We start from the raw sequence: 23,008 nt of genomic DNA, 5'->3' as shown, positions 1-23,008 counted from the left end.
AATGTAAGATGGAACTTCTTAATGTATTTAATTTATAGTTTGTAATGCTTTACATCTCTTAAAATATGGAATTGTGCTTAGCATTTCAGAATTTCCAGGAAGAAGTGAAGTGGGTTATCATATACCTTAATTGTTACTTAAGTCTCTGTCTCCAGGCAGGCTCCCCAGTGTAGTTAAATTCTGTGTGCTGTATGTGAAGTCATTGAGACCTGACTGGGATTTTTTTTTTTGAGGGGGTGGGGGGAAGAATGGAGAAAAGCTAGGTGTCCCTCTTTTACCAACGTTTGTAGTTAGTGAACAGAAGTAGGCTGAAGGCATCCAGAAGAATTTCATGTGGACAGTGTCTGGTTTTGTTGTGGTAGTGTTGGTTTTGTCTTTAGACAAAAAAAAAAAAAAAACAACCCAGTGTTTAGTGAGCTGTCAAGCAGTGAGTGATTCCTTTACACTTGCTGGGTTGAGATCAGTAAATTTTCTGAAGATGGTCTTAGGAGCAAAACGATTTCAGTTGGACTAGAAGTCCTTCTCTCATTCTTTGTGTACTGTGAAGTTACAGTGTTTCCAGATCCATTATCTGTGTGTTGTATGAAGATTTATTTCAACAGCAAAGTTGATCTTGTCTATTTCAGAAAGTGCTTGCTTTAGATGGTATCTGAAAGGGATAAGGAGGAAAAAAGCTGGTTTATGAAATAAATATTGTATTCTGACCATTGCTAGCCTTCATTATCTGCTTTTTATAAACTGGAGTTTGCTGGCTTTTTGTCAGCTTCATTGCAAAGCTTTGTTAATACACTGCCATGAAAATGAAAGTTTCATACACATTGACATAATTAATGAAGAGGCAGGCAGCATGCTCTACCAATTAACACCACAGGGAAAAGTAAAATTGGCTTCCTTTTTGCATGTTGTGCCAAAGTTAAGAACTGTAACACACAGCAAATAAATAGAGATCCTTTTAATGAGCTGCAAGATCGAGCTGAATAACTCTGAAAGGATGTTGTGTAAACATTGCCAACTATTTAGACTGTTAGGAGTAATTGATGAGCTTAGTTGAAAGTTGGCTTTTGAGGGGGCGGGGAGCCTGTCAAAGAACGGAAATTTTATTTTCAATGCAGCTATTAGGCATATTACAAAATGTAACAAGCACTTTAGAACAAGTATATAAGAAAATCTAAACCAAACCAAACAACAGTTTTTACTGCTTCTACTCAACCAACAAGTTTGTCAGATTTAATTTTTTCAACTGAGTATTCCCGTACTTAGGTTTTACTCATAATGAAAACTTGATTAATTGTTCTCTGATGCTGGTTCTCAATAGCCCGACCATCTGGCAATGTAAGACGTCGCTCAACCTTGATTTTTTCCAACTGTTCCAGAAGTCCTAATGTTAACAATAACATGGAAGTAAACTGGTGAAGTTTCTCTGTGATTTATGTGAAGCATTCTATTTACCTTGAGACGTATGTGTAGAAAATTCTGAGCAGTTCAGGTTAAAACTCTTTTCAAAAAATATCTTTGTTAAATGGAATTGTTCTAAAAACCTTATTAGTAAGATTGATTGTGCAAAACATATAAAAATCCAAACCTGTAATGGCTCTTTATTGGGGAAAAAATGAATGGGCATTGGGAGTTAGAGGGCCTGATTCAGAGCCTGCATCATTTAGTTAATAATGGGTCAGAGTGTATATGTAATAACAGAAATGTAATTTTGAGCATTCAGTGGCACCAGCTAACTTAATCCATCTCTTTTAAGCAAATCAAGCATCTCTGTCACTCTCTGTCCATGCTATATAGTTTGAATTTTGGCAATAATGAGTTTGTACAGTTTTATCTTAGTCCAAGTATTGTATTAGGTCAGATACAGCTTATCACTTCATGTTGTATGCAAGCAAATCACCCAGACTGGTGATGTATGAGTGTCTGCACCTTGGCATCTTAAATATATCTTTAAATATGTCAAATTCGTGATTAGGGAAGCAAAACATGGTAAAGCTAAGAGTAATAATTAGAAGCCAATAAAATTTATCCTAGACGTGCTAAACAATTGACCTTCTAAATGGTCATGTCTGTTGTTAGAGTAATCTCCACAGCAGAGAATTACATGTCCCTTCACTTGGTATGTTAAAGGTGATACCACAGGCATCCAATAATTGTACAACTAAAAATATTAATATGCAAACACAACTGGAGGCAATTTATTTTGATTGTGGTGAAGTCCTACTATATGCTAAGAAACATGTATTGCTGAGTAGTTAACATCTATTTCCAAAATCAAGGTAATAATAATAAATATTATGTATTATAATAATTATAATTATTATTATAATAATAAAACATAAATGTCAGAGTATTGTAAGACTCAAAAATAATGCTGAGCTTCCAAAATTTATATCTTTAGAGAATAAGGAAGGTAATGAAAATATATTATTCCATCCCCATGAAGAGTTTTCACTAAATCTTGAGTCGTCAGCTGCTGGAAAACTGAATTTCTACTACCTAATCACTTGCCTAGTGAGGAAGATGCATTTCTGAATAGTTTTTTCCTCCAATAATTTTTACTTGTTTCATTTCCACATTAAGTAGTCAGCCTTATTTCCATCCTTTTAATACTTCAGCTCTGCATCTTTTGTTTTGTTTTTATCTTTAGCCTCTCACATACCTACCTCTAGTCATTCTTGTATATTGTCCTTACACACCTTTATCTAATCTTTTTCTAACCTAGATTTTATCTTAACCTCCCATGAATTAGTAAAATGTCTTCACCTCCTCTGCCCTCTAAATTTTTGTTACTTTATTTTTCTCCAACAATTGCCCTGCTTATGTCCTTCAAAACATTTAACGGACTTTGTGCTGTCTTTAATGATGGGCCAAGTCTCTGTTGTGGTGGTGTTCAAGACTCCTGGCTGTTCTCAGTTAATCTGATGGCTGTCATCCTCCCTTCTCAGCCAGCTGGCCATAACTCTGTCTCCAGTCTGGCTTTTGCTACCACTAGTGTACCAGTGTCTCTTCTTTCCCAGTGTCTGAATATTCTGATTCCTCTCTCTTGACATAATGTACACTGTTTCTGCCACTCTTTCCAGGGCCCTACTGCCGCCTTCTGCAGCCCAGTAGAATAACTTCTAGCGGGTTTATAAACCACAATAGCAGCCACTGAGTTCCAGCAGGGGAGATGAGCATGGATGTAGTAGGAGAGAGATAGAAACCTTTTAAGGATTTATAAGAGGAAAATACTTTACTGGCTTATTTTTGTGATGATCATATTTATAATTGTATCTTTACAATCTATAATTTGTATCTTTGACTTCTGCTCTCTGTAATGCTTCATGTAAAGAGACAGACTGTTACTTAAGTCAATTAATTTGTTATTCTTCACGTTGTACGAAGCTCTTTTGTTGAAACTGGCCGAGGATAAAATATAATTTATAACTCCTTAACTGTTGTCACTAAAGCTTAAAGTACAATGAGCATGTTAAAGACTGATGATCCTAATTTCTGTGACAGAAAACTGGAATGATGTGGAGATCTTTAATGCTGAAATCCTTCATGCATTCATGTCTTGTATAGCAAGTGTATTCCCGGCCATCTATACATCCAATAGGTAGAAACAGAGAAGATACTGAGACAGAAGATGACAAGAATAACAAGAAGTACAAAATAGCTTCTATTGGATGAAAGCTTAAATAGATTAGGATTCTTGAGCTTGGAATAATGACAGCTAAGTGAAAAGAAAGGTCTATACAATCAGCAGTGTGTCAAAGGGGCTGGAATGTTTTCACAGTACAAGAATTGTACTCAGTGATATTGTCAGTCAGCAAGTTCAATATTAGCAAAACAAAGTATTTTTTTTTTTCTCACATGGACCATAATTGCAGAACTTACAGGTTATTTGGGCTCCAACAAGACAGATTGAGTAATGGCTGGAATATACAGTGATCTGTATACAAGTTCTAGCTCAGGAGACTCAGAAGCTGCCGACTGCAGGATTATATTCTGAGGACAAGTGCTGTGCTCCACATAACATTTCTTATGTTTGTTCCCTAACTGTTTGCTACCATGATTCTGGACTAGATGAGCCTTTTCTCTTAGTCAGTATGGCAATTCTTATGTATTAAAAATATGTATGAACTAGATGTTGTTACAAAACTGTCATAATTAATAAGGGCTAATTAAACAACTGTAAAGTTCAAAATCCAATGAAAGAATATCTGTGTGTGTTTTAAATTTATATGCCATGAATTAAGATTCTGCAAACAAATATGAGGTACTTGGGGTGGATAGGTTAGAGCTTATTAATTACTTAGCTTTGTACATATAAGCAATATATATGCCAGCTCCAATCACTAATAAGTCCATCAGCTTTGAGGGTTTTCCTGTTCATTTCTACTGAACTGTTAGTCTATGTGACAGGCCATGGTTCTGTCAGAACGAATTGTCCCCCTTGGAAAGCTGGCAGCACAGGGAAGTGACAACTTAATGGAAGCTAAAGCACTCTAATGGCAGTGCCTGGTGAAAGCCAGGGAAAGTCATCCATAGCATTTGCCCTGGCTTTTGAAAATGTCTCTTTACATTTCTGGTTGAGTGCAAGATATTGGAGCTTTGCTAGAGTCACATTTACAGGTATTATTAAATGAAATACGATTCAGTAAAGCACTTGTTTGTTGATAGACTTTATTCCACTGAGGTCAGCCAGTCTAACGTGATCATATTGCATGTGCTCTGAAGTACTGCAGTATTACTCATTTTAAGACCCTTAGTTTTAGGTGTCACATAAACCCATTTCAAATAAATAAAATGAATAAAAAAGTAAACATTTTTTCCTACTGTTCACATGTGTGCATAAATATTTTTATTTAGGTATGAATGGAATATGTGTTTAATTAACTGGGTTAAAAGAATGCACTTTATTTAAGTATACTTGTTTACAGGTGAACAATATATAGGTTATTTCTAGTGCCTTTTATTAGTACTATGGATTAAAAGTTGTGATGAGCCAATGGATAAAATTATCATATCAGGATTAAATTATGTTTTTTAATGTATTTTTAGATGAGATTGGTTATGCTAACATATTTATAAATAAATAAAAAGCCAGTCATTTGCATACATTTCTGAACTGTTATAAATAACCAGTGAGTGCTTTTAAATATTTTAATTTTAACTACATTTTAATATTTTAATAACTTTTTATATATTAAACAGTGTATATTCCATTTAGATTATTGCTTTCTACAAGAGTTACATGCAAATAATTGCCTTGTTTCTGGTTTTCTTGGCAGCTTTTGGGCAAAACCAGAATAGCCATGGTTTTCAGTAGAATAGTATTTCTTCATTAATAAAATAACATGTATGTTTTTCAGGTTGTAATTAGCAAGGTAGATTTTTTTAAAAGAAAGTGATGCCTATTAATATCATTATTAAGAGTTAGTAAACTTAATCAGTACTATACCATTTACCCAAGCTCACAGAAATACAACAGGAGAGAGCAGACCAAAAAGGACTTCAGAATTAAAAACTGGAAAGCCAAGTGGCTGGTTTAAATTAAAAGCAAATAACCAAAACAAAATAAGCAAAATATTTTCTAATGGTTATTTTTATGATTGTTTGCTTTACAATTGGGACTTTCACATTGTTTAACATGCAACAGTTGTTTTTGTGAAGAAAAGGTGAATGACACTATTTTTTAATATTGTTCTTAACACCAATCTGTTTCATTTCCTCCTTCCCCTTTTTTTGGCCACCTTAGGAGACATACACTGACCTTACAAAGCTCTGCATCCCATATTGAGTGAGTATATCTGGGTTTGCTGCACATCCTTAACTACTTAATGATATTAATACACTAATAAAGAGGTTGTAAAACTTTTTTTGAATTGCTTACATATAATTTCTGAAGTATACCTTCAACAGTTCTGTGGGTAGAAGATAGCTTAGTTATCATTCCTTCATTTGTAAGCACCAGAATCCAAAGGTGGAGTTGCTGATAAAGGCATTTCTTGTATCTTTATAGCGGATAATTATATTAAATTATTTGCTTGTATCTTAGATACTTTATGCTTCACAATGCAATGGAGCTGTGCACTAAAGAGTTCAGTGCTACAATTTGTGGTTCTGAAGTGGGGAAAAATACATAGGTATTGTCATGTGATATTTTGTATCTTAGTTCATACAGAAACATTTGCAAATGGTGGCATATTTAGAGGACATGCTTGCTTGATTCACAGTTGTCAGTGGAATTGTAGGATATAGGATCTGTTGATGTAACTAATCAAGTCAGAGTAAGAAGAGACAAATGTGTCATTCAAAAAAATGCAGAATTGGAAAAGGAGCAAGGAGAAGAGAGAGGGAAAGCAGAACATAAAGGAGAAAAAAAAAAGGGGCGGGGGGAAGGTTATAGCAGTCTACCCTATAGATAGATGCTGCAAATGGAAATCAAGACAGACAGATGCCTGATAAGGATAAGGTGCCACAAGTAGATTATGCTGTCATAGAATGCCTTGAACTGCACCAAGTGCCTATAAATCAAATACATTTTTTTACACCTCTGAGAAGTTACAATTCCATGTAAAAGGCTAACTAATTATTAAAAATGCCTCATTTTCAAAGAAGAATTACCGTCTTTTATAAGATGACACACCCTATCTGCTTTGCCTTCTCCAAATTAATGCTTCATCTCAGATGAATAAACAAAGCAATTATTTAATTTTTAATAATCTTCCTGATGTTATTTTTATCTTGAGCGGTCATCCAAAATTTCTCAAGGTGTTGTGTTTTCCTTTCATTAGGAGATAAATTGAAAATAGAGACGTTTTCTTCTTTGAGTCTCTCCTGTTTATCAACAAAAAAAGTACAAAGTCACATTTTGATGAAAACAAGAGGAATCAAAAAGTATCAAAGGATAATGTCTTCATTCACAGATAGTAGCTCCTTATAGGCAACCCTCAGCCCACAACCCTCTCTTTACATTTTCCCAGGCATAAAATTTCAAAAGTGGGCTTTTCTTTTTGGCATTTCCTTGCCTCCTCTTCTTGCAGGGTCAGTGATTTTTGGCTCCCTCCCCCCACCACCCCTGATACTACACTGTAACAAAACAGTTCTAGCAGAACCCCTTTGCTTGCTTACCTTTATTTTTGGTAGAGATGACTGCCTATGTTTGAGGTCAGACCACTCTTGATGTGGGTCTATTTGCATTAAGGAGTTTTGGTATTTTTAAGGATTTTCCTTAGTTAAGTGTGAAACTATAGCTTATAGTAACTATCAACAAGATCGTTTATAACTGATATTAACTTATTTTTGCTATGAAATGGTTTTCAAAATGGCTTATTCTCACTTAAATATTCTCATGGAGTAAGTCTCACTAAGTATACCTCAAATTGAGAAGCTGCACTTCTCTGTATATTCAGTGACTATGGTTTTTTTATCACATAATACATTACTTTTCAGTTTCTTAACAGAAATGTTCCCTATTAGAAAATGTTTCCTTAACACACAGAATTAATAAGAGCTCACACAATCTTTGTTTCGCTTAAATTGGCATTTTCAAGCCTGTTATACTTTGGAGTGCAGCTCTCTCTTGCCAGTTCATGCATATTTAATCTTTAATAGTGACCACAGGATCTGCATAATGCACATCTTTTGACACTTTTGCATTTGTTTTCAAACATTAAGGAACATCGTCAAGGTTGATGGTCCAAAGTTAATTTTTGTTTCTAAAAGAATATTTTATGAGAAGTCTCTTACGCTGCCATTAAAGAAATTCTTTGAATTAACTAAACAATGATCAACTCGAACAGGACAGCATTACATTGCCAGCTCTTCAGGTGGTGGTATGGCATCACCAACCCCACTGCAACATCCGCCACAAATGGAAGGAAGTTACTTTTGCGTTTCAGTTGTAAGAGTGTATATGCACTAGTAGCCTTTTATCTCACCTGACATGCTTTCTTAGGAGAAAGCAATGTATTTGAAGAGAGTCTTGTTTATTTCAAGCACATTGTTTTACACCGAACATGACTGTCATGCACCAGGCTCCAAAACTGAGCTGCTGACAGAAAAAGATAATGTTATGAGCTCACCTAGTAGCAGTTGCAGTGAGTTTGTTGTACTTATACTGATGGCAGGTCACCTTATGTAAGAAAGAGTTGGTCTAATAGAATAGTACTACCTAGTTTTATACACACTGACTTTTTTTTTTTCAAGCGTTGTTGGAGACTGGAGTAATTTCATAACACAGGAGATGTTTTGACAGCTTCTTTTGCTTTGAAATGAACAGGTCCTCAATACTGGGTGAGATATTATCATCATTGATAAATTATTGAGCACAGTTTTTCCTTTAGGTAAGAATTTCATCTTCCAGTATGATGGATGTTTCCCATCTTACACTGGGTGCACCTAGCTCCTTTAAGAGCCAGAGGTTCAAAAGGTGTCTTTTGCCACTTTTATTTTATAGTTGCTTGAAATATTGTCATCCTCCTTGTAAGTACTTCTTTTGACTGAATTAATATTAGAGAAAAACCAGAATTAATATAACTTTCCTTTCCCCTAAACTTAACCAAAATTAGTTGTGGATTTAAAGAATTTTAAATTAATAATAATAAGTACATTAATAAGCATATATATATTTCTTTGTATAAATGGATTATATTTTCCTTTTTAAGGTAATGGACAATTCACTACATTGGTTAGCTTTATGGTGTCAGCTGAAGATTAATTCTTGCATTTTAATGATATTTTATTTTAATTTAACTGATTAAAGGCAGCAAACCATGTTCATCACTATTTCCCTTTCCATAAAGGTACTGATTGATGTAAGGTTTTTTCTTTGTACATACATTTATATATATACACACATCTATGCAAACTAATCTCCAAATCCATGTCCAAATTAATTGTTAATTTGAGATATTTTTCATTGACAAAATTTATATTCTGTGAAACAGTACCAAGTTCACATGCAGACAAAAATTGGAATATTTGTCTGTATGCTGTGATTCAAATGACAATAGGATTTTTCTGTTCACACCTGCAGCTGTTTCTCTCAAACCTGTGTTGTCGTACCTCTAAGAAGCAGCTTGCTTTCAATTTATACAGTATAAATACTGTGCCTCAGGCATGGAATATATTGGCACTCAGAGAAGAGACCTTTTCATTTGGGCAGAATGTATAACATATCATTCATGTTTGCTAAGTTGTAAGAATTTTGGATCACATTCTTCAGGGAAAATTTGGACACTGGAGAGGTACCACGTTTTGTTGGAAATGGGGTAAAAGTGAAGTGTGCACAATAATTATTTAGTTCATCTCTGGGCTACTTTTTAGGTGTGGTGAAGGAAAAAAGCAAGAGGAAATATAGTTGCAGTCAGAGGTCAATGTAAAGAAGTCCAGGTAAATAAAAATTATCCTACGCTCTAACTTTCACTTCTCCGTTTGCCTTGTCCTTCCCCTCCCACCCCACTAGTTTTTGTTTGCCCTACCACTAACCTTTTCATACCTTCTTCACTTATTTCTAGTGTTGTAAATCCAAGGTAACCAAATGTAGTTTAGCATGTGTAAAGACCAGGCATAAATGCTTAAGCTGGAAAAGTCTGATGGAAGTTTAGTGTTGTACAGCTTCTTTTTGCCTCTGAAATTCTGAAAGGCAGATAAACCATCAGAAATATCTTGATGAAGTTTGTATAGGGTCTGTAAGAATTGCTGTAACAATTGCAAAGGTGTTGTAATATCAGCCTCACTTGCACGCATAATCAGGAGACTGTTTGGACAGGAACCTACCAATGTCAATAATATGCCTCATTCTGTTTACATGGAACAAATTTGGAATTTACACAGAAAACTAATGGAGTCTCTGGTGTCTTGCAGATTGCCTTGGCTTTATCTCTTATGTATAATTAATGTAAGCAAGTGAGTGAATTAGCACTTTTCTGTAGGAGTCAATAGGCAAGTATGTTTGGAAAATGAATGAACTGCTAAGATTAATTGTGAGGCTACCGGCCTGAATACCTTGTTGAAAGACTCGGAAGGAAATGCCAACCCTTTTATATCCAAAGGATTTCTTTATTAAAGGTTATTCATAATCTAAATAACATTAGATATCAGATTGGACTGAAGATAATGCTTTATTGTGATGGTACTAGTCTTAACAATTGAAAGCTATTAATTACTGTAAGAGAATAATTAATATGAACATTGATCTTAATCTACTCAGCTAGCTTGTTTAGAATTCTGTGTAGTGGTAGCCGATTCCAATATTAATTAGAAAAATGCATTTGCTAAAATGTTCAGTGGTTGACTAGTCAGCAGGAAGATTTAAATGAAAGTTTTGCGTGAACTACTCCCAAAAATCTCTCAGATGGGAACATGATAGAGTAAGGACTTTTGGTTTTGCTTTGTATTGTTCTAGTAATTTTAGAAAACATGTATCTCTTGGGCCTAGATTTTTATTTCTGTTTATTTTAGCAAAGTGCTGCTTATCAATATTTTGCCAGGATTTTAAAATGGATTTCCTGAAGGGAAAAAATAATATGTGGTGTTTGGGTTGGTTTGTTGTTTTTTTTTCTAGCGAAGTTTTAGGAATATTTTGAATCTGTTAGATAATTCTGTCTGCGGAATATTGATCTAAAATGTGAAGCCAGTCTTATGAATGGTAGATAGGAACAAGGAAGTGCAAGAAGGAAAGTCCTGGATACTCAAAGGAAAGAACTTGTCAGCACGTACCGAGTTCAAGTTCAGACAGAGGGGTTTGGTTTTTTTGTTATCATTTCAGCATACAGTCAATGGGGAATGCATAATTTTTTAGATGTGTCTGAGATTGCACAGCAAATGTTCACCAATAAGATTCTCAGCTGCCACACAATCTGGCATAGCTCCTTTCTGCTCCACAGCTCCCAGTTGCATTCAGCCCATTGTCAATGTGATGCCACTTTCTGGCTCTTTGCCCATCTGTTTTAGTAATTACTGTCATATAAACGATATTTCTAAACTAGAAACCATGTTCTTGTGAGATAAGCCCATTGGAGTTACCTTTTGTGATGTGTTAAAACAGTTTATTGACTTTTTACTTTAAAATATAAATGTTCCATCAATATTTCCTCAATATATAGAGAAGGATACTATGATGTTTTTTTCAACACAAGACAAGGGATTACAATGAAATACAATTGTCATTAGAACGATACTTTCAGAGTTTTAGTTTGTTGTTGTTGGGGTTTTTTTGGTTTTTTTTTTATTTGTTTTTTTTTAAGATCACAAAAGAAAACAGTCTCTTTGAATAAAGTATTTGTATTAATAATAACTTTTGGCAGATATTGCTTTTTAAGTGTAAAATATACAAGGTAGTTTGCCCTATCCAAATTATCCATTACCACAACAGGACTGTCCTAAATTACATCATTACATATGTCAGTAAAGTACAAAGATTTCAGGAGGATGAAGAGCAGCTTTATTCTTGCAGAAATTGAATAGAATCAAAGGTGAGTTGAAAGAAATGTGGTATTCAGGATCAGACAATGTCCTATCATCAACTTAACCCATTAACAAACCCAGAGGCAATGGCAAAGAAGCCAACACAAATGTCAGTGGAGTGTGCCAAAGAGCCAGATGCCATCACTGGAAAATGACTTCCACGGCTTGGCATCTGTGCCTTCTGCCTGTCATCCAGGGAGGAAGAAAAACTGGGCAGGCGTGATTAGTTTGGGGTGTGTTTAGAGCATGTTTCCCTCTCTTCCCTTTACCTCTTTTCACAGCAGTGTTCTTGGCTAATTTGCATCAGACTTATTAGTAACAAGTTTAGGAAATATACAGGCATTTCTGTACATACACATATGTGTATGTATAAAAATGCATATCTGTTTACATTTGGGCATTTGGGCAGGATGCAACAGAAAAAGGAGGAGACCAGGGAAGGAGGCAGAAGAATACAGAGCAAAGTAAAACCAGAGCAACACGTAATAGGATTACAAAAATAAATGTTTACCTTTTATACTTCTTACAATTCTTCTTTATTTTAGTATTTTCAACAGTGAGACTTCAATAATTTCTCTAACTTTTCCTAAGTCAGATCTCCTCTGTAAATAAAAAAAATTCTTGATGTATTCTCTTTACAATGACATTTCTCATAGCAGGTTCAAAGAAGTAACTTTTGGCAAATGGAATTGTTGCAATTTAAACTGAATTCTTTTATGTGTTTATTCATATAATTCTGTTATTCCTGGATAACATACCTATATATGCATCTGAATATTGTCGGATTGCTTCTTTTTAATTGTAGGAATCATTTCTGTCCCTGTTATGAGTAGCCAGACTTTTCTTAATAGAAAATAAAGTGGTAGGGAAAAAAAAAGTAGGAAAAAAAAAATCAGAAAAAGTGCTGCAATAATCTGAGTGACCTCCAGCGGTGGTGGGGCCATTGGAAGCTGTATACTGTAACTAGCAACTGGTACTCTTTTATGGTTAGCTAGCTGTGTATGTATAAAAGGTGTATTATCATATTCAAATGGCTGTGTGTGTACGGATTGGGCAGCAGGATAAACACTGTGACTTTGGATAATTTTCACCTCTTCTGTTCTCAAGTCTGTATATTCTGTGGAAACATTTGTGGGAAACAGATCTTGTGAACAGTCAAAATCTTGTTTTTAAAAGTGAAAATTCAACATAGTAAATATAAAAAGTGCTATTTAATTCAGGGAGAACACTTTAAATATATATTCATCAGAAAGAGACAATTTGAGGTGAACTGTAGAGTTAAAATATTACTTTCCAAAGCTTAAAAAAAGCTCACAGAAGATTGTTTTTATGATTCAGCTGTCAAACATAGTTGCAAAGACTCAATTTAAGGCAGACAATAAAGGTTTCTTAGGAACACCCGTTCAATATGCTACCCCATTGCCAGAGCAAGGCTTCTTTTTTGTGTGATAGTGCTTGATTCTGAAATGAAAAACAGTAGGTAGGAGGAAGTTCAAAAGACTTCATAAGCTATCACCTGTCTCAGAACTAAAGGATTTTTTTCCCCCCTTTAAGTTTCAGTATCCTATGTCTTTCATGCAGTCAGTACATACTAAAGCTGTTAAAAAGATATCAGTGTCATAGCATGAGGAATTTTGAGTAAGGGCAAAGTTGTGGTTAGAGCTGGTCTGGACAAAACAGGTTTATTGGTTTCTGAGTTCTTATTTAAAATATTCAGGTCCGTTTTTTTAGGTTCAGTAATCATTGCTGAGGATAAGAAGTAGCAAAATGTAATCATCAATATAATTTACATTTTAGCAGCAGTGGAGTTTTAACATTTTTAATAAATTGTAAAGATTTTGACAGGATGATAGACTTGGCACTGTGCAATTTAAGGTTTTGCTATCATAAGAGATCCATATGCATAGATCTTTATAGTTCAATCTTCAGATACCTTATCCTAAAATAAAGTCTTTATCATTTGGATTTGAAATTCCAAGTGTGTCATCACTGAAGTATTTTTGCTTGCCAGGATTACATTTGAGTTTATTCTTACTTCATTGCTTGTTCTCCTTATTATTGATGGTCTGAATTTTTTTCACTTCACATTTTTATGCTTCAGTGCTTCACAGACTTCACTACCAAAACCTTGCCATGTAAACTCAATACACCTTTTCCTTTTAATTTTTCTTTATGCTTTCACATATATTTTAAGTTTTAACAATCTAGGCAGGTTCTGACTATCAGGAGGAGTAGCTGTAACTGAATTCTTAAAGCCTTAAAAACAGCATGCCACAGAGGCTTGAATAATCTGATATTATTTGTTAATGTATAAAATGTAAGTAGCTGGTTATTGCAACACACAGTAAAAGATTCAGAGTTTTAATGTTATGGAATCACAGAATGACAGGTGTTGGAGAGGACCTCTGGAGACTGTTGAATCCACCTCCTCTGGGCAAAGCAGGATCAGCTACATTGAGTAGCAGGTATATAGGGACCAGGTTTTAGGTATCTCCAAAACCAGAGACTCCACAACCTGTGTGGGAATGCTGTACCAATGTTTGCTAATCCTCCTTCCAGTAAAAAAGGTTTTCTTATGTTTAAATGGGGTGTCCTCTTTGTCAGCCTGTGCCCATTGTCTCTTCTAATTTGCCTGGACAGCAGTGAGAAGTGTCTGGCTCCATCTTCTTTACTCTCTCCCATCAGGCATTTATGGTATGATTCCCCTGAGCCTTCTCTTTCCATGGCCAAACAGTCTCAGTTGTCTCAGCCTCTCCTTGTATGTCAGATGCTCCATTCACTTAATCATCTTTCTGACCCTTTGCTGGACTGACTCCAGCATGTCCATCTCTCTCTCATACTGGGAAGCGCAGAACTGGATGCAATACTCCAGGTGTGGCCTCACCAATGCATATTTAAGGGGAAAGATCACCACCCTTGAGATCTGCTCACCAGGCCCTTCTAACACAATCCAGGATGCTGGAGATCTAGTTTGCTGCAAGGGCATGTTGTTGGCTTGTGTGCTACTTGTCCTCCTGGGTTTCCATGTCCTGTTCTATAAGGCTGCTTTCCAGCCAGTTTTTCACCAACCTGTGCTTGTGCGTGGGGCTATTTCTCCCCAGAGGCAGGACTTGCTGTTACTCAGTGTACTGTTTCCATCATCTTCATTACCAGACTTCATCACTTTGCTTGCATTTGTTGTTGTTGTAGTAGTAGGTTTTGTATTGCTTTGAGTAATGGATAGAGTCTGGTTTTCAGGTTTTAGTTCTTCTAACCCCTTGAACTGTATTCGTGAGTGATAAATCTTCCTGGTATTTTGCAGTTTCCAGCTCACAGAACAAATAATTCAAACATTACTGTTTCATTAAAGTCTTTTGTTTATGCTACATCACTAAAATGTTTTTAATTTTGAATTATCATAGGCATTGGTGTTTTATGGTATTCATGCTGAACTCCATCTATGTAATTTAAATGTTTTTTTCTTTCCCTTTGATTTTCATTTCTCTCTTATCTGAGAGATTTAATATCCTAAGTTTTTTTTTTGTTACTGGCACTTTGGAAATCAACACGTAACTGGTATGGCTCCATTGTTGTCACTGATGTAGTCACATTACAGTTATAGCTATTAAAGGTGAGCTTTTAGAAAACTATTGAAAACTCAATGTCCAGAATTTCAGTGAGGGTTTGTTGCCTTATTATTCTATGAAAACCCCAATACAAAAACTTTAGGTGGTTAAATTTTAATTATTCATGATAACAAATTGGAGGAAGGATGAACCAAGCAAGGGAAAAGCTTCTGAGTCATTAAAAAAGTTTAAATTACTTGAAACTAGGGAAAATGTTAGGGATCTTTTTTTGGAATTTGCAGTGCTCTATTTCTATGGCTGTAGGTTGGAAACAGATTGGATGTCAGACTGATTGTCAGCGTTTGTGTTAGTGGTTTTATATGTGGGTGGTTTCTCAAGTAAAGAATTTTGCATTTATTGTAAAAGCTAGTAAGGTAACTTTCCTACAGCAGGAGAGGTATTAAAATACAGAAGAAGTAATTAATGTTTAATAAGAATTTGAAAACTTACCTTTTGTTTCAAAGAAAGGGGGCTCCTGAAGCATAATTCACTATAAGAATATTAACATTTGAACCAACAAACTGAAGATACAGTGTTTGGTGTGTACTGAAAGGATTTGACATGGTAAGTTTTAAGTAGCTTCAGACTTACTTCTTTCTCATGCTTCTATCACAATAAATACTAATTTCTGTAAGCTTGAATAAATGTCTACTGAAGCAATATATGTATATTTTTACACCTATATCTGTAGCAGATGGTGGTGTATTATCTTAGCTGGTTATATACTTTACCTTATCCCTATCATCACTCTTTGGAATATCACTCAAAAATCTGAGTTCTGGCTCACTAGAACATTTTGAACACATAATTTACCCCTTCACAAAAAGTAGAGTTGATATGGCTCTTTCATGTCAGATGATTAAGTCCTCTGTTTGAGCAGTTCTGTGAATTCTAGTATGAAAAAAACAGTCCAGTGTTTTCAATATTATAATCTATGTGGTACAAGTCCCTAGGGACGCATTATTCCCTCCATACTTACTGCCCCATTCTTAGTCATCTGAAAACTTTTTCCAATGAGCAGAACAAGAACTTGTTAAATGCCTAAACATCATATAAAGTCATACTAAGAGGTGTGTGACAGCTGCCAGCACACACCATTCCCCTCTGCCTTAGTGCCAGAAACTCCTTGACACCACACAGAAAAGGTGATATGTTAAAATTGTATTAACAACATAGAATTGTTCTGATTTGTTCTGTATGTTGAATCAGCCCTGCTACTTGATTACACAAATCTTACAATGTAATTTTTATTTGTTTACCTACAAATATGCTTTTAAATCAGTGCATCTCCAGAGGTAGATGTTTCTTTGGTTACAGATTTTGTTTGTTTGTTTTGCTTAATCTATTTAAGTAGAACAAGAAAATCAAATCATAGTTAACCTTGTAGGTGTATACTACATTAACAAATGTGGCTATAAAGTAAAAATTGAGTTTGTTAAATTGGTACACAGATCAGCATGATAGGAGGAAGTCTTGAGCTGGAACTGTTTATTCTGTGACATTTTGAATGCTTGGTATTTTTGGCTGTTCTGGAGCAAACTTAAAAAGGTTACTATGAGAAAGATTTGATGGCTAAACTCAGAATCGTTGACAGAAAGAGAGCAAAAATTAGGGACAAGTGGAGAACTTCAAGCTGAAGAAATATAAAAAATGATTGTGGCTTGGTAGATGCAGTAATGGCTAACAGCAGTATTTTGGGGTTAATGCTGGAAAGAAAAAAAACCAAAAACGACCCAGAAAGTTAGTCATTGCCCTGATTAAGGCAAGAGTTAAGTATGGTGTAGCCTATGTTTTAACAGTTAGTTCAAAGAATGAATTTTGGTGATGACAGAAAACAGTAATTATTTTAATTTTTTTTGAGACTACTTAAAAGAGTATAATTTATACAGTTTGCCTGGTAAACAAGGAAATCTGTTCTTGTATGTGTTTATTTGTATGGTGAAGGTTTATATATATGTATACAGGAAGATTACCAAGAAAATATTTTGAAAGACAGTGTATATCTCGCTGTGTGAAATAACTTATTTTTTCTATTGGCTGTTCTGTAGGCTAATTGTGTTCTATGACATGGTTAATTCAGATAAGTGTTGAAGGTGTGTAAATATATTCTTGTCTAAATAGTGCAAAACTGAGCTTTCCTACTACCTTTCTTTGGGTCTTGTTTTTGTTTAGTTTGATGATCCTGTGAGGATCAATTTTCTCAGGTATATCCAGTTCTGTGTGAATTCAGATTGCTCATCAGTTAATATCGTATGAAACAAATGTACCACATAGCATAAAGCTAAAATGACAAAAATATCATTGAAAGTCAGAGAAATATAGAGATAGGGAAAAATATGAACTAATAAATCCTGGACAAAAGCATCTAAATACTTAATTTTACTTGTGTAGAGCTTTTAGTTTGCCATGAAATATCTAAAATATATGGCACTTTTGTATGTCTAGAATATAAATAATCTGATGAAAGCATCATTCTAAAGTTCATGCATGGTTTTAAAATGATTTAGTGTCCTCCTGTAGTTCTCAATTTTATCCAGATGCCTTTTTCGGTCACACCAAAAGCATATTACCGAACATTTTATTTATCATTGTGTAAGTCTTAATTCACTTGCAAGTTAGTACTGTACTATTTTCAGTTGAGCTGCATATCACAGCTGTTTGGAAAAAGATGAAGATTGAGGTGTTTTTATATTTCAGTCTAAGATTTCTGAGGCTGTTTTCTCTTGAAATAGACCCAACAATACAAAGTAGTAGGGTTCTAGCACAAATCCTGCATATGACATGCAATTAATGATGAATTCTTCCTTTATCAGCTGGATCATCAATATTAGCATATCCACTGCTCTGATCTATTGATATCAAGGGAATTTGCTTCTAAATTTTATTTGTTTAAACAAAATCTGAAAATGTAATGAATTTGTAATTCCTGCATAGAAGAGTCAATTATCTTGCTTCAGAAAAACTTTTTCTCATTAGTAAGTGTGCATGAGATAGAGTTGAAAGAATGAAGGAAGGTTTTCCTTCAAAATTTGCTTTCTCTAACATGAGGAATTCCTTCAAGAATTCGGTAGGTGGGACACTTCTATGCAAATAGATGATGTGGCAGAGAGTTGAGTGTGGGGGTACTGGGTTCTGGAGAATGCTCCAAATTTCTAATCAGTTTCTGTCTTAGAATGTTTTCTTAGAGGTAATTCTCCCCAGTAAACCTGGTCAAGGCCTGGCTTGCATAATTAAAATATTTTCTCATAACCATTTGCTTGAAATAGGATGTATTTTTTAATAATTTCAGTGTTTATGACTAATTATTGTTTTAGTTTTTGAAATTGCAAGGAGCCAGTGTTTCAGTGGAAGAAATTATCTCCGAGTGTATTTTCTAGTGTGTTAAAACCTTGCAGTACTTTAAGATGAAAGCAAGGCGTAAGATCACATATTTAATTTAACATATTACACTTTTCAGATAATTTGTAACTGGAGATAACTGCATTTTTTACTTAGGTTTTCCTTGCAGAATGATCAAAAACTGCCATTGACAAACAAATCTATTTCTCTCTAGTGAATCTGAATACAAGTATAACACAGCTGTTCCACCAGCAGCAGATTCTATTATATTATCACCATTGAATGAACTTTTAGTGCTGCATACGTTTGAGATACGCCCATAGGATAGGTGACCGTCCGTTTGTTACTTTCAGTTGGGCTAAAGTGGACTTACCTGTTACTTTATATCCCTTCAGGTACCTGCCTGAAAACGAAAGGAACAAGTGATATTTTTGTAATTCCTCTATAATGAGTCACTTAAAAACGAATTTTATGCAAGTAATAAATGATGAATTTTGCACTCTCTCCACCTCCTTGTGTCCCTTCATATTCACAGTAAATTAGATAGCTTAAAAAATGTGACTGCTGTGTGTGATTATTTTGAATTGGTATCTCATATCATTGTTTTCATTCACTTAAGCATTACCAAGAGTTAGAAGGCCTAGCTTGTAGTAACATGATGCATGAACCAATATTTCACAGCTTGCTTTTGGAAAGAAACTAACGTTTTGTTTTTCAAAATTCACCTTCACAATGAAGGCAGCATAACTTGCTTCACAGAGACAAGCTATAATTTGTAGTATTTTAGAGATTTTGAGTGTTTTTCTGTAGTGTTTAATTTGACTATTTCATTCTATTATTTGATTAATATCAAATCAAATCTTAGTCGATGTAACCTGCTGCTGTATTATTTAACTGAATGTCATTTCATACCCTCTGCAAGATCTTTTAAGATTTTAACAGTTCCCTAATAAGAATCTATTAATGAAATATGATCATTTGGGATTTGGTGTACAAAATCAACTCAAGTTGCGAGCATGGACATGTTATTCAGCTTGACTCTTTTATTATTTTTTTCTTCAGTCTTTTTGTATGTCAAGGGAAAAAAATTGCTGTAACATGTTATGAAATACTGTGCCACATGCGCATAAAAATATATCATAGTTGGCATATCTGCAATTTAGTAGTAAGTATGAAATTCCTATTAGGAATCTGTGTATCATATTAGCAAAACAGTATCCATCCTGTGCTATATTATTTTGGTAACATGATAGCTAGATTTGAAGTGGAATCCAAAGGTCATATTTGGCATCATATTGAGAATTACTTAATCACGTTTTCCTTCCTGTGACTGACCTCATCTCCCTCCAGCAGCTCTAAGTACAACAGTCTACATTGCAGCAGGTGTGGAAACCTTCTAATATGTTTGTGCAATTTCATTTTTAAAAACTACCGCGAAGAAAGTACCTTTCAGACTGCGTATCTGGCTTTTTTTTGTAGGAGCAGTACTAAAATAATCAAGTATTTGATTATTTGGCATGAGTAAATTAATTATATTAAATGTATTTATTATTTTTATTTTTCAGATTGTATCTCACAATGAAATTATATTAGGAAATACTTCATTTAAAATAACAACAACAATAAATTACAATGTTCATCCCCCATGAAAATGTTATTCCCTTCCTCACTGCCAGTGGCAAACTTCTGTTTGTAAACTTACTTTGAGTAGTTTAAATAGCCATGTTCTATTTAACAATAAAGCAACATAAAACTTAAGTGTAAGGTTCAGGACTGTAGTGCATTTTAATCTTTGTTGTGCTGAAAACCAGAAATTCCTAAATTTAAACTGAACTACTGTTTTTTTCCAAGCACCTGATTTGGACATTTTACTGGAGTAAAAGTTAAAATTATATGGGACATAACTCAAGTAAAATTGGGTTTAGATTGACAAAGACTACGCATAAACCAAAACTGACTTATGATAGTGATAGCACACAAAAAATGTTGTGTAACTAAGTAAGCATTGGCACAGTATACTCAGGATATTTGTGAGCACTGAAGGGAAAAATAAGCTTATATTGATTGATATTTTTGTTTCAAAACAAAAGAATGTAAAAATTTTCTGATTAAAAGTTATGTGTGTGATATAAGAAATACAATCAGAATAGTGCTTTTGAATGTATTTGCGGTTTTGTGTGTTTTTTTGAAGGAGCGAACATCCTTTGATAGAATATAAACTTATCAGAAAAACAGTTAAGTTCAAGCACAGAGACTAAGAATGACATTGTGGAATGTACATTCTGGTCATATCATACACTTTAAGGAAGAATGTGTCCTCTGATAGAACTTTGGATAAAGGGTTTTCAGATACCACTATATACTGCAGATCTGAAGATTAATCTATCTTAGAGCAGTTCCCAGTTCTTATAAATAAATGTCTTGCCACCCATATTTCTAATATCTAATAGTAAGCTTAATTAATAATTTCATGAGCACTTCATTGGTAATTTCAGGAATGTTTAGAAGATTCTAAATTACAGAAGTTTATTCATGAAATAAAATATTTCAAAGTTTTATTTAGTAAAATGCACAGTCTCCTGAGTTGTGTGAGATTAAGAGCTGGTGAATTTATTTTTATGTTGTAGTTCTTAAATTTTATACATTTTATACATTTTATAATAGAATGCATTTGTTACGTTAATCTAAATATATACATATTAGAAATAAAATTTATTATGTCATCCTTCGTGAGAATATCTTGGTTTTTTGCCTAATTTAAACTTTCATTTAGAGAAATAAATTTCTTTTTGGTACTGTTCTGTTACTCCCCTCCTCCTCTGCAGGCCAGGCCTCCCATCCCCCCCATGCGCCCCAGCTTTTTTCCACTGTAATATGAAGCTTAACAGGGTTTTCTATCAAAATTTAAATGTTATTGTGGGGAATGAGAACTAGTTTGCCTGTATGTTGGTACTCGGTATTTATATTTGTTCCCTACTACTACTTTTTGACTTCTTTTTCCCTAGTTGTATTCTCAGTTTGGAATGGCAGCTTTGATATGAACTTCAGCCATCCTTCTGTTGTGGCTTAGAGCATCAAGAATATCATCAAGAGACAGGGAGCACAAACCTGGGACTATCACTCATGTTTTATAATTATTACCAGTTCAATAATTATTGCCAGTCCAGGCTAATCCTTGAGATGGTTAACAGATTTGAGAAGTAGATAGAACTTTCTGGGAGAGGTGATACCTGAGAAAGGAAAGTAAGCAACTCTTTTATTCCAGATACACTTCCAGCCAACAGAGACTTATAATCTGAAGATTTCTTATGATTGTTGTGAGCAGACTAAGAAAATAAAATTGAATCACAGAAGATGTTGACAATACTGCCTGATGTTTACTTTATGAAATGAAGAATAATAATATATGCATGTGTATGCATGTATTTGCCAGGATCGTTTTTCTTTTTTTTTTTTTTTTAAATATATAGAATCATAGAATGGTTTGGGTTGGAAGGGATCTCTAGAGGTCATCTAGTCCAACCCCACTGCAGTGAGCAGGGACATCTTCAACTAGACCAGGTTGCTCAGAGCCCTGTCCAACCTCACCTTGAATGTTTCCAGGGATGGGGCATCTGCCACCTCTCTGGGCAGCCTGGGCCAGTGTTTCACCACCCTGATAGTAAAAAAATTTTTCCGTATATCCAGTCTCAATCTACCCTCCTTTAGTTTAAAACCATTACCCCTTGTTCTGTCACAGCAGGCCTTGCCAAAGAGGTTGCCCCCATCTTTCCTATAGTCCCCCTTTAAGTACTGGAAGGCTATAATAAGGTCTCCCTAGAGCCTTCTCTTCTCCAGGCTGAACAACCCCAACTCTCTCAGCCTGTCCTCACAGGAGAGGTGCTCCAGTCCTCGGGTAATTTTTGTGGCCTCCTCTGGACTCACTCCAACAGTTCCATGTCCTTCTTGTGCTGAGGGCTCCAGAGCTGGACACAGTATTCCAGACACATAATTATATTGTGTTTGTGTGTGTTTGTATACACACAGTAGTAACTGACAACTGGAATTTGATGGATTTCTAAATACTTTTAAGAGTGCCAGGGCTGTGTAACTTCTGGAAATAATAATACAGAGGAAAATAATTTCAGCTCACTTTTTGGTTCAGTGTTGTGTTATAGAAATCACTATGAGTGTTTTTTGGTGCCATGCAATGAGGAGTTACATTATGCTTCCCCCCATCTATCTGTCACGATACCAAGTGTGTGTTGGGGAAAAAAAACATACTAAGAGATTAAAAAATAAAAAGTTATAAAAAGAATTAGCAACTGATATTATAGAAACTGGGTATCAGTCTTCTCCTATGTAATCCTTTTGGTTGATTTCCATGTGAACAGAAATCTTGCATCATAAAGATTAAAGTTCAAGGCTTCTTACTTGGCAGCAAGGACTGTCAACAAGAAAGGCATTCATTATTAATAATGAAAAAAAGTAATATCATTTTTCATCTTACCCAGAGAGTAAAAGGACAAAGAGACATCAACACATTAAACTGTGGAGCTAACCCATTCTGTCCTCTCTAAGCCATAGTAATGAATGTGATGTATGCAGGCAGAGATAACGTACACTGCCAA

The 23,008-nt window shown here is 34.7% G+C and overlaps 1 protein-coding gene across 9 annotated transcripts in view; it reads left to right on the top strand.

Annotated features, from left to right (window-relative positions):
* Positions 1-23,008, top strand: part of RBFOX1 (RNA binding fox-1 homolog 1) — a 1,436,581-nt gene that overhangs the window by 1,107,881 nt on the left and 305,692 nt on the right. For 5 of the 9 annotated variants that reach the window (XM_075105345.1, XM_075105346.1, XM_075105347.1 and 2 more), the window contains exons 1-2: positions 5,741-5,782; positions 9,313-9,378. The exons of the other annotated variants lie outside the window; for them this stretch is intronic. The gene's annotated coding sequence lies outside the window, so the exon portion shown is untranslated. Of the gene's footprint in view, positions 1-5,740; positions 5,783-9,312; positions 9,379-23,008 lie in introns of those variants that run through there. 9 annotated transcript variants of the gene reach the window in all.

Source organism: Phalacrocorax aristotelis, chromosome 10, assembly GCF_949628215.1.
Source record: "Phalacrocorax aristotelis chromosome 10, bGulAri2.1, whole genome shotgun sequence".
NCBI classification, from domain to species: domain Eukaryota; kingdom Metazoa; phylum Chordata; class Aves; order Suliformes; family Phalacrocoracidae; genus Phalacrocorax; species Phalacrocorax aristotelis.
This window is presented reverse-complemented; position numbering and strand designations above follow the sequence as displayed.